This window comes from Cydia fagiglandana, chromosome 4 (genome assembly GCF_963556715.1).
Source record: "Cydia fagiglandana chromosome 4, ilCydFagi1.1, whole genome shotgun sequence".
NCBI lineage: Eukaryota > Metazoa > Arthropoda > Insecta > Lepidoptera > Tortricidae > Cydia > Cydia fagiglandana.
In genome coordinates this window covers 9,092,202-9,105,491 of record NC_085935.1, presented here as the reverse complement: position 1 = coordinate 9,105,491, position 13,290 = coordinate 9,092,202, and the positions used below count along the sequence as shown (strand labels likewise).

The 13,290-nt window shown below is 46.7% G+C and overlaps 1 protein-coding gene across 14 annotated transcripts in view; it reads left to right on the top strand.

The window, feature by feature from the left end:
• LOC134663649 (protein muscleblind) overlaps positions 1-13,290 on the top strand; it is a 402,754-nt gene that overhangs the window by 376,448 nt on the left and 13,016 nt on the right. The window lies entirely within an intron of this gene.

Genomic DNA, 13,290 nt, shown 5'->3' with positions numbered 1-13,290 from the left:
TTATTGCACAAACAGGAAACCGTTCTGACGTCGAAACCCTTAAACACGTATAACATTGGCACTAGACACCAGTAAGTCATTTCGAAGACTTCTTCATAACAGCACATCCGAAAAAGCGTTTAAAAGTAGCACACCACTTGCCCGCATCGCACTCTAGTTACGTACATGAGATGGCACAATTAGCACGTACAAAACTCGTCAGTCACGGCTTGGCGTCGAGTGGCAATTACGGTATTTCATCCTCAATAAAAGTGCACTCGGGCGCCGCTAACGCCTGAGAAAGCTCCCCGTCGCCTATAAAGCTAATGTGAACATATAAAGATTTAAATGACGGCTCCGGACACTCCACCGGCGTCGCGATCTTTCGAATAAACCTACAAAAACTTGCGACAAGTTAACACATAAAAGAACGCATATAAATTTATTTATTCATCAAAATGTCGACTTTAACAGGAACCAACTTTCCCTCGCATTGTGGCCCTAATACATGAAAAAATATAACACCCTTCAATATTTACCTCATTACGTTTAGACGGCGGAATACGGCAGTCGTACAGCGTGAAAGCAAACATTTTGGCGATTAATCTGGGAATACTGTGCTATATCGGGGCGCTGGAGGCGGCACATTTATTTTATGTGCCGGCAATGTTACATACGCCATAAAAGTCGTTAGGGCGGCGTAACGTCTCGCCGGCGTCTTGGCCGCTTTAATTATACCTAGATAATGCGGCGCCGACTGCTAACCGCGTCGCTGTCGCTGCTGGCCTCCCGAACATTAACGTAATACGATGCAATAACGTACTTACCACTTCCTGATGTACTCACTCAGCCATATGTTATAGTAATGCCTCACCTAATCACCCGTACTTAGTAAGGGTTGCGTACGCTACGCCGGCGAACAAAAACCTTGAATCGTGTTGTGCCTACAACAATATGACTCAACAAGAACTTCATACAAAATTGACCTAAATTATTCCCCTTAGATGGAAGTGCGTTTAATAAAGATTATAAAAAAAAGAACCGAGTAATCTGTAGGTACGCACTTGACCGTGGCTCCGAGGTTCGACGCAAGGGGTGCAAGGAAGCCCCTTCGATCCCTTACTTTTGATGTTATGATTTTGAGTGGATGTTTAAACGCTCGCGTCATTTTTAACTTCTTGGATCCCATAAATTGTGTTACCTGATATTTATTTTACCATTTATTTGATCGTGTCACTTGTAATTTTACTACAAAAAATTATATCTATGACGGTTTGCGATTAATGAAATTACTGAAGTTTTCTTCGGGTAGTTAAAAACGACAAAAAAGTTAGTTGGTATCTATTCGTATAGGTGTAATTTTGGTCAGTTTCCCTTCAGCCTAATAATACGTAAAGTCGTACTAGTAGTAGTAGTCGTAGTCGTAAAGTGGTAGTGGTAGAGTGGTAGTGAAGGTCGAGACGATATCGGTAGTGACCGTTCACCGGCAAGCATGCACGGCGAAGGTGGGGCTCTACTCGCACGGGACGCAGATGGAGATTTATCGCGCCCGCCGGAGCTGAGACAACAAGTTCGCGCATTAAACGAGTCCGGGACATTAGCCGGCTGCAAGATGCCGTCCCAGATCATAATTAAGTGCCGCCCAATTTATCGGCCCGACCCGCACCCCGAAAACTCCCCTTAAACTTCCCTTATCGTACGTAGTAAAAGCTCTTTATTTTGTAGTTAGTCCGCTCCCGCAGTTATCGCCTTTTATCTTGGGCTGTTGTGTTATTTTAGGTACTCCCGCGGTAAAACTAAGCCTTCTTTACGAGTTTATAATACAAATGTTGCCGCGTGTACGAGGTAGGGCTTTGCGAAGATTTATTTTCAACTCCTTCATTTCCGGTGTCAATTTATGATCTTTCTCCAAATTTTCTATATAGGAAATATAATATTATATTTGATAGCTAGTGAAGTGGACTGTATGATGAATTGGTGATATAATGGAAACACGTAGATATTATACAAATATTATAATTAAATTATTTATGAAAGAATAACAAGAACTTAATAGATAGGCGGTGACAGGCAGACTGATTGTCAAACACAAATTAAAATACTTCACAAACAATACGTTCGAAGGAGGCCGCGTGCCAGCCAGTCGCTAACATACCGGACCCCCAGTGGAACACTAACCACTGGTGGCTACTGGCTGAGGCGCGGCCTCCATCAGGATAAGTTTCCGGGCCGGTCTGCGCAGCATGCCCCCTCTGGTGTGGACGTCTGCCACGCGGACCGCTCCGTCGGGTCCTAGGTAGACCTTTGCTACCCTTCCTAGTGGCCACAAACCACGAGGGAGGGTAGGATCGGCGATCAGCACCACGTCACCCTCACTAAGGTTCCGCGAGTTGTTGTTGGGTCCCCTTGTACGTAGCATCGGTAGGTATTCCCGTAGCCATCGTGCCCAAAACTGATCTGCTAGGCGCAGCGTTCTCCGCCAGTCACATCGTCGGGATAGGTCTGCGTCTGTCAGCGACGTGGTCCATGGGACGACTGATGAGGAGCCGAGGATAAAATGGAATGGTGTCAACGCCTCTGGAGCATCTGGGGAAGACGGGACATATGTAAGTGGCCTGGAATTCACAATTGATTCGGCCTCGAGTAGGAGTGTTGACAGGACCTCTTCCTTCAGTGGTTGATTTGTTAGGCAAGATCTGAGGGCTGCTTTCACTGTCCGCACAAGCCGCTCCCAAGCGCCTCCCATGAACGGAGATGCCGGTGGGATGAAGCGCCAGTCAATTTTGTGGTTAGTGGCGTATTCTACGACCGAGTTGTCATGTAGGGAGCGCAGTTCGCGGGAAGAGCCAACAAAGTTAGTCCCGTTATCGGAAAATATGGTGGTGGGCGATCCTCGGCGAGCAATGAAGCGTCTGAGGCTCATTATAGCGCTATCTGCAGTGAGTGAGTTCACGATTTCGAGGTGAAGCGCTCTGGTTGTGAGGCACGTATATAAAGCGATGTATCGTTTCTCGCTCCGTCGATATAGCGTTACCAGAATCGGGCCAAAGTAATCAAGGCCTACGTGAGTGAATGGTCTTTTGTGGTGATCAAGACGCTCTGGTGGTAAGTTGCCGATCTGAGGTTGGATAGGTTTCGTGTTCCATCTCTTACACTTCAAGCAGGCGCTTGCTACGCTACGGATGGTTCCTCTGGCTCTTAAGATCGAATATCTTTGCCGAAGTTCATTCAAAACGAGCTCGTTAAATTGATGCGCGGCTTTGATATGTTCGTGGAGGATCAAGAGTCGTGAGATGTAGTGGCGGCCGTCGAGAATCATGGGTGATTTCATCTCGTCGTTCACTCCCGGTGCGGAACTTATGCGCGTGTTTTGTCGTATGAGGCCTTCTCCATCCAGTGTAGGCGCCAATTTCCTAATCCGACTATTATTGGGCACTGACTTCGAAGATCGTAAGTTCGATAATTCCTCAGGGAAACTCTCTGTTTGTGCTTGACGGACCAACATTTTCTCCGCTTCTATCATGTCTGACGCGTGAAGCTGGTGGGGAGACGTGGTGTTGTCAGTGTAGAGTTTGGAATTTGGATCTATTGGCCGAGACAGTTTAAGCCGGAATAGGCGTGCGCCTTGGAGAAAACGGGCAGTGGCACGTAGTAAGCGTAGCCAGGAGCTAAAACGCGTTGGGTCAGGTAATGAATTCGAGAGTGGGGTGTCGAGGAGCAGAACCATCAGATCCGATTTTAACTCGGGGTCTGATGAGGTCTCTCCCTCGTCAATGACGCGCTCGGTCGGCCAAGTGCAAGACTGTTCAACAAGGAACTGTGGACCGGTGAACCACCGATGAGTTGCGGTAAAGTCAGTTCGTTTTGGTTTTGTCGCATCGTCAGCGACGTTGAGAGAGGTAGGGATCCACCTCCAATCGGATGGATTGGTAGTTTCCAATATCTCTCCCAACCTGTGTGCCACGAAAGGTTTAAACGCGCGAGCGTCACTCCGGATCCACTTTAGGACGGTGGTTGAGTCAGTCCAGAAAATGGTTGCGGAGGGCTCAAAACGATGGGCTTGCAGAATTGTTTGCGCAAAACGCGATGCGATAAGCGCGGCTTGTAATTCTAATCTTGGGATGGAAACCGGTTTTAGGGGACAGACTCTGGCCTTACTACCGATGAGAGCTGTCGATACAGAGTCATCGCTGTAAGTGAAACGCCAATAGGCGACGCAGGCGTAGGCTTGTTCGCCACCGTCGGCGATTACGTGCAACTGGACGTCAGACAAGTCTGACCTGACCATGTACCAGCGTGGGATTTTTATATTGGCTGCAATCTGCAGCTGTGCAAACCAGTCTTTAGATTCGCTTACGTACATTTCAGGTAAGTCTGTGTCCCAGCCAACGCCTGCCCGCCATAATCTTTGAATCAAAATGCGACCCCAGATGACGACCGGCATCAAAAAACCAAGAGGGTCATAAACTTTCATGACGTTCGATAAAAGGATGCGTTTTGTCAAAGTGCTGGTCGGTATCTGGGGTACGGCACGAAACCCTAATAAATCTTGACGTGGGTTCCATTTAACACCCAAGACGCCGACGTCACTACTAGGAGGCAGGTAAACGTCAGAAGTTGCGTCGCTCCGAAGTTCCTTCGGGACAAGAGAGAGTGCCTCTGGATGGTTGGACGTCCACGCTCGCATCTCGAAACCACAATTCTTATGCACTGTGACAACGTCGGCGGCTAGTTGAGCTGCGTCAGCAACGTTTGTGTGGCTCCCAAGGTAGTCGTCCATATAGTGGTCGTCAATGATTGCTTTGCAGGCAGCGGCATAGTCAACTTCGTGCATCTTCGCGTTTTTGTTTTTTATATAGAGGGCGATGAAAGGACTCGAAACTGCGCCGAAAATCATTGACGACATGCGGTATTCCTTGAGGTCGCCGTTCTTGTCACGCCAGAGAAAACGTTGAGCATCCCTGTCCCTTGCGGCAATCTTGATCTGGGGAAACATCTCCTTGATATCGCCATTCAAGGCTACCGCACCTTCTCTGAAACGGAACAGGATGTCAAGTAGGGGCGACAATAGGTCAGGACCTTGCAGAAGCAGACTGTTGAGGCTTACGCCTTTTGTTGTGGCAGCCGCGTCATGGACTGCTCTCAGCTTCTTCTTCTGAGGATGATAGACGCCAAAGATAGGCAGGTACCAGCGAATGGAGCCATCTGGGTTGACGCAAGAGGCATTTGGTGCGGGTCGATGGTGATAAGTCTTCGAGTCACACTCTTCGGCATAGTTCTTGCTGATTATGTCGTCTATGAATTGTTGAAAGGATGCGGCAAACGCTGGGTCCTTTGACATCTGTCGCTCGAGTGCCTTGAAGCGTGAGAGTGCCTGTGGGTAGCTATCTGGTATAATTTTCGGTAGCTCCTCCTTCCAAGGCAGGCTAACTTCAAAATGGCTATCGTCAAGTTGGTGAGCGGATGATTCCAAGATGTCTACAGCCCGTTGATCCTCGCTGTTTTGACGTGGGACCTTTTTTGTAATACCCAAGGCGTCGATGTCGTATTGGCATTTTATAAGTGTATCCAAATCTTCCGTGACGTGATTTATAAATTCAAATGGCTTCGACGACAAACAGTGTGCGCCATGGAGTACCCAGCCTAATAAGGTTTTGGAGGCAACAGGGTCGTTCTTTTTTCCGCACCGCACTTCGCGACTTATGGATATATACCAGTCAGGCGCGCCGATTAGGACGGTGGGGTAAGCAATGTCACATGACAGTTCGTTTGCCAGACCTGACAGATGATCGTAATCCGTGATATTAATCGTGTCTGGATATCGTGCGCGAAGCCCTAAGGGTTCCACGGCTCGCGCGTGTTCGATCAGGTAACGATCGGGTCGGTCGCGACCGCGTACATAAAAATCAACATAACTTACGTCAAGTTCCGCTGTCATATTACAAACACCTTCAATGCGAAGACGCTCCGAGCGGGTTGGCTTCGCGCCGATGCGTTTTGCCACATCAGCGTCAATGAGAGATGACACGCTGCCGTCGTCTAGCATCGCTGTTGTCTCGAACGCACCGTCAGGACCCTCGACTATAACCGGGACCACTTTCAGCAGGCCTCGGGGATGTGGGCGTGAAGTCGTTGGGCAGGATCCTGTTGCATTAATTGAACAATCAGTAGTATTCGCGATTTTGTCGGAAGGTTCGATTTCGTTATGTTGTTGGGTAGTATTTATATTGACAGGACATGTAGGGTTGACAGAGGAAGTCTGAAGACAGATGTTCTGTCCGCTTGGAGCTGCGTCGGGATTGCCGTCGGCTGTCTCTGTGCCATGGAGGAGTGCGTTATGACGTCTAGGGCATCCATCGACACCGCAACGTTTCGCGCGGCAATTGTTCCACGTGTGTGGCTTAGACTTGAGACAACGGTAACATATTTTAGTTTCTCGGACCCAGCGCCATCTGTCGTCACATGTTAGTTTTAAAAAACTCTTACATGTTTTTATCTTATGCGATCCTTGATTACAATATGCGCAATGCTCAGATGTATTCCCGCTAGATACCGTAGCGTGTATTGTTTCCTTTTTTAACGGGAATTTTGGAGCATTAGTGCGTGGTACATTTGAATGCGTTGGTGGCGTTGGCGCCTTAATTGTACTGTCAGCAATAAAATTATATTTTAATTGTTTGTCAGCCTCGGCTAAGAGAAATTGTGACAACAATTCAAGTTTTGTTAGACTTTGTTGTTCTGGCGCGTGAGCCGATGCGTAGTCTGTAAAACGAGATCTAGTGTGCTCGCTCAATTTTACTAAAATGCACCGAAGGAGCTCTGGAGATGATAAGTACTCATTTTGTTTGAGCAAAGTGAGCGTTGTAATAAAATTACGCAATTTATTTGCTAAACCATTTAAGTCTTGAGGAGAACTTAGCTTTGGAGTGTTGCGGAGCTCGGCGACCTCGCGGGCGACCAGAAGTTCCGGACGGGCGTGCGTCTGCTCCAGGGCCTTCACGATGTCGTCGGGCGAGCCGCAGGTCCACATGAGCGACGCGACGGACTGGTATGCTTGTCCGCGGACTGCGTGGTTCAAACGGTCTAAGTTTTCTGCAGCTGAAAAATTGCGTTTTGTACGTTCATAACTACTTTTAAAAGCCATCCATTGTGAAGTCTCACCCGAAAACGTAATTAGCTCGGGCTTCTTTGGCCTGTTTGAAAGTGAGTTTATAGCTTGGGTTAGTTTTGTAATAGGGTCTGAGGAGGAATGTTCAGATGATACTGGTAGTCGTGGTGCCACTGTGTCGTAGTTGTATGTTAAGGGCGCTTGAGTGGGTTTCGAGAGGGTTGCTTGGTTGACAATAGGCACGTTGAAAGATACCGAGTTGGCGGTGGCGGCCGGTTGTAAACTAGGTCCTCGAGCGTTACTCGAGGTGACAATCGGTGCCCCACCAGGCATATTTCCATGAGTTGCTGATGTAGTCATGTTAGCATTCTGTTCGGATACCCAAGTCGCAGTGCGCCTTTCGGCGTTGCGATCAGAAAAATACGAACTACGAGATTTGGCAGACTTATCTGAAGCTTCCAGAGCGGCGATTTTTGCTTGCAGCTCCGTCTGTTCCGCCTCGAACTCGAGATTTGCGAGCTTGCGCTCGCGATCCTCTTGTTGACGAGCGAGTTCGCGCTCCGCCTCGGCCTGTTGACGGGCGAGCACGGCTTGTTGACGAGCGAGTTCCCGCTCCGCCTCGGCCTGTTGACGGGCGAGCACGGCTTGCTGACGCGCGAGTTCAAATTCGCGCTCCGCCTGCTCCCGATCACGATCCGCCTGTTGTCGAGCGAGTTCACGCTCGCGCTCCACCTGACGCCGCATTAGGTCCGCTTCAAGTGCTAACTTCTGTGCGCGAACGGTCGCCGAAGAACGCGTTGAGTGTGTGCGCACGGTATGCGATTGCTTACTGTGAACACTAGAAGCGCTTTCAGTTGGTGCTTTGACATCGCCTTGTGCGAGCGTAAGCGAGCTAGTTCGAGCATCTTGGCGTTCGGCAGCGGGCTTCGGTTGTGCCGCGCTGGTTGGAATGTCGCCCGTCGTTTGTATGTTCGAACTACCAGGCAATGCCGAAGCACCTTCGTTACTCGTGGCTAAACCCGGCCGGGCGCTGCGCGGTGAACGATCACGCCGTTCGCGCTGCACCCGGTCGGATTCCGTAGCCGTCGGGTCTGCCTTTGTCTTACTACGTGTTTCCACCATGATGAAAAATGTACGTAAGTAATGTAAACAATGTTTTACAATGAAATGAAAATATACAATGACTTACATGAAAAAATTTGACAACTGAATTTCGATGGAATGGTAAAACTACGGCGAGAATGGACCAAAATGATAGCTAGTGAAGTGGACTGTATGATGAATTGGTGATATAATGGAAACACGTAGATATTATACAAATATTATAATTAAATTATTTATGAAAGAATAACAAGAACTTAATAGATAGGCGGTGACAGGCAGACTGATTGTCAAACACAAATTAAAATACTTCACAAACAATACGTTCGAAGGAGGCCGCGTGCCAGCCAGTCGCTAACAATATTTATTTATGTTTTTCTTCAGACACGTGTCTACCGTCCTTGTTTCACATTGTTTTAGATGGTGTTTTAGAAACTTCACTTTTATTGAAATGAAAAGCCAGCTGTTACGTTCTAGAATCCTTTGTGAAGATACTAGTGTAGTGTACTAGTATAACAAATGCTTAGTGTCTGAAGACAAAAGTGAAGTTTAATAAATAATGTATAATTTGCTGAATTTAAATTTGGCTTCTTCTGTAGGAAAACAGTCTAATCTACTAATCTTGGACTCTGTGCTGCGTGGTTAGGTAATCGCATTTCATACTAACACATCATTTCGTTATTAAGTAGGTAGTTGTAGTTACGAGTACTCGTGCTAGGTATATTTTGTATCGCACATGTCATGTAGATGAACGCAAGACGAAGGTAGATAAAGCGAGCAGCGCGTAATGCAGGCTCCTAGCTGCTCAGTCTAATTACTCGAACGGCACGACTAAACTGGTTACCCGGACCAACGTCGCTCCATATCGTTTTACCTTACGTACACTGCACGGCCTTGCTTCCCCGCTTATTTCGCGAGATTGCATCTGAGGCACTTGCACACGTTTAATTTCATGAAACCCCTTTGGTGCACTCGGTACCGTGTCCGCCTGAGGGTGCGCTGTTATTTGTACGATGCCGGTCTAGATGCTGTTGCGAAAACTTTATTCCTGTGCTTTTCATGCAATCGTCAAGAAAAGGGACCGAGTAGTTAATTACCTACTGTTCCTATGTACGAAAAGTTCCCACTTAACACGAAACCATTGCTGTCACTTTATTTGGTTCATCTTTTTTCCAGTGTAAAATTCAGTGCCTTGCGCTATGTTCAAGGAAAGGAATGGGACATGATTAATTGACAAATAAGTTCTAGTAAGACCATGCCAGCTCCGATTTATTTTGTAGCTTGTTTTGTAAGGCACTTTTTCTCCTGCGCTCGAGTTCTAATTACTTAGTATGAAATACCTGTGAAATTCGTTGCTTAAATTCGTTTATTACCTTAATTAGTGAGATTACCCCCGGCACTCAACATCTACTGAAATGTCAGTGCCTCCTTAAAGGTAAAGCAGTCTATTTTGGACCGCTATTGCATCTTAGTACGTCAGCACAGTCGCTGACCTAATGATTTTTCTCTTCACTCCACGTTAGTAAAACAGGCAATTTACGCGATCCTATAAGTAACGAGATTCATTAAGGCTGTTACAAAGTGGCGCGGGCGTTCTTAAAGCGAATGGCCCTCGAGCTTGCAGCGTTCATAAAGACCGAATGAGCGGCGCCGCGCCGGGCCGGACGGCCGAGGCGCCTCGCGCAATTTAATGAAACACCTGGAGAGGTCGCGCCTACTTCCGTTGCATTAATCTCGCACCCGCGCCGACCTGCCTCTACATTACTCGCCACCGACCAACCTGTGCCCGACCTCACCCTCAACCCACCACTTGTTTTATGGCCACTCACTTAACTTCAGCTATAGCAAGAGAGCTACATCTACAGAGCCCTGTTTGTAAACTCTAGTACACCTAGGCGCTTATTGGCCGGACCTCCACTTCGAAGTTTAAAACTATCGTGCTAATATTATAGCACGGATAAACAACGGCTGACCGCGCTCTCCCGGCCGCGCGGACGGTAAAAGTGGCCGAGATAACTCCGGGCACGAATGCATATTTTAGCGTTAAGCTATGGCACCCTGGCGCAAACTTGTTGGGAACTTCACAAGAATAATTGTTAGATTGTTACTCGGTTCCATAAACGAAAGTGCAATTTTCATTCCAGGAGGCTTGCCGGTTGTTGAGTTCAGGTAGGTATTTGCTGTAGAGCGAAATATCAATACCTAGGCAAGATTTTAAGCAGTGAAGGTTTATGACTGTTTGTATTGTATTATGTAGTTGAGTCGTTGCGTCAGCAACACGCACGGGGCGGCGCCCAGAGACCAAAATAAAAAGTGCGCGGCGATCGTGAGGCGTAAACACGCGCCCCTCCCGCGTGACGCCTCATTAGCCACTCCCCTGCACCTCTATAAATCATTTTAAATTCAAATTCTACTTACTTTCAGAATTGACTTTGCTTACCTAATTCCCATTCCTAGCCACAAAATTTCGCAAATTAGATTTCACCTTTCCCTCGCTTTGGCTGCTCGGAAAAAAATTATTTGCGGCATCCGGGACCGGATCTCAGCTTGTGATCGTGTTACCTTCTATTGCACGATTCAAACCCCAAGAAACCTTTTGAATAATCTGATCCATTGGGAGTTCTAAAATGTATGTACTTACTTACTTACTTCCTTTCACCTTGTCAAATAAGCCTAAATTGTATCTTATACATAATATTTATGCCAAAGCATGTACCTATAACTTTAAAATAATGCTACATATTTCTAACAGGCAATGTTCTATAAATATGTATGTACATAAAAATGCTCTAGCCACAGAGCCTTTTTGAACCAGATAAATCGCTACAGTAAACGTGCGTCATGTTTGTTTTCCTCAATATTGAAAGCATTGTACAGCTATTCATAGGCACTTGTAGTTTGTAAACTACAGAATAGGCATAACGGCATGCTTCCAGCTGGTCTCGGCCACGTGGCACGCTACCTGCTCTCCAACAGGAATTGGCACGCCTCACCGGCCGTTTCTATTCCCGTCTGTCCCTGTTAGATGGTTATTTTTGGCACCGTCTTCGTGCGTACAAGTGGGCTTCGAGATAGCGGCGTGACAGTATCATGTCATTCATCTGCTTGTTAGCTAGCCCATTGTTTTCTCGTGTGTCGATTTGTCGAGACGGAGCCAATAGTAAAATAGCTGATAAATAGCGCTGCGCGTACGTCGATACTGCGATGCGTGGATTCGCCTGACCGCGTCGCCGACAGCGTGTCGCCAATCCATCAATCGTGATCGAACGCTCTGATCGATTAACGACTGCTTGCCTCGCCCAACATACATTCTTGACATCCTATTTGGCTGGTCGATTTGTTTGCGCGACTAATCAGAAGTGATTAAAGTCGATTGATTTTAATGACATACTGTCTGGGCTGGTAATAGAATTAACACGAAGTGTAGGGAGATAAATACATTTGCAAATTTACGTCAATACCTACACGTTTAAAGTAGGGTTTTATGATTAATGTCATTTAAAGCTTTGCAAAGCATTTTGTACCAGGGTTAACACCTATCCGTGTCTTGCAGCAGGAGAAGCAATTAGTAGACGCTGTAGGTGTCGTCTCGAACGAGGGAGTTGGCGCGTGCCTTGGGTCGGCCTCCTCGAGGCGAGGGCTGTTCGTTATACACGTCATAGTTCCCGAGTGCTCTCGGCCGCTTTACTGCACAACGGTAACAAGAGGCCAGCGCGGAGCTCATTCAAGTCATTTTGTTGTAATCAAGCGCCGAATAAAGTCAGGTGCCAAGTTTTTAATACTCACCTAGTGAAGCTCGTACGTACTCGTAGTCGTCGAGGATTCTTCGTCATTAGCAATTTCCACTTATCTTTCGTAGCTGGCGATTTTGTCTTTACAACGTATTAATCGTTATAGGCGAGGGGAATGGTATGAGGTCTTGTTAACCCTTTATGTACTGCAAGTATGCATTGTTGTGTCATAAAGAATAAGGCAAGGGAAGAGCGCTCGGTTTGCTCCTCCACTATCACAAAAATGTTATTAGTTTTGGGATACTATTGTCCACCCCGCGACCTTTCGGCCCTCCTATCTCCCTTTAGCAAATAGAGCATGTTGACAGGTTGCCCCTTAGATTTGTTTTAATCCTTGTGGTTTCACACTGACATGTCTTTTGATATCTTAACTTTATAGAACATATATGTAATGAAGGCTTCAGCTACATTTAACAGTTTATCGCAAATATTTATTAGAAACAGGTGTTTCTATTACAGTTTAGTGCTTGTAACCAAGGAAAAACTAATTAATGACGTAGACATTTGATTTTTTAACCCGGATCGGGGCACAGGGAAAATTTGGTAGATAAATAGAGAAGTGATCGAAGAGCAATTAATTGGCCGTAATGTGTGCAACGGGAACCGGGAACGGCAGCCAGGGACAGCGAGGGGGCGCGGGTGGCGCAGTATAGGCCATTCATCTCGTGCGACGCGGCCATTTTGTATCTACGTGGACATCCGTCACGCTAATCGCTGCGTTACACCTGCATGCACCAGCCTTCCGCCTCTGATCCCCCAATCCATTCTCATCGATACAGAACCAAAAGCTGATACGGCTAATAATCAAATCAGTCTTTAGTTCATTTACATCTATGTAAATACCCTCCCTCGCGATATCATTAGTTATGATCGAAACCTGATCACCCATTTAAGTTTCACAAATGGGTAGCTTGGAATCGAAACTCGGTTAAAGTAGACGACGCGGAGTAACAGGAAGTAATAACTTTATCCCGAGCTTAACTGTAGGAGTACCGTCCAACTAACATTATGCCTGCCAGTAACAAGTTAATCTAAATGCAGCCGACTGCTCCCACCAGCTAGTTCTAGCACGCATCGCCGAAGTTTAATAACTGAGAAATTAGGAACACGCCCGCCTTCGATCCGACCGGCCGCTAAAGATTGAGCTTCTGTTTGTTCTTAAACCAAAGTTAGTCGCCAAGCCTTATAAAAGATACAAACGGTAAAAGTGTTTACAAAAGTTATTCTATAAATCATGCGGACATTATCAGCAAGCGCTCTGACTGGAATAAGTACTGAATATTCAGATGGTGTTTGTTTGTATTTACTTTG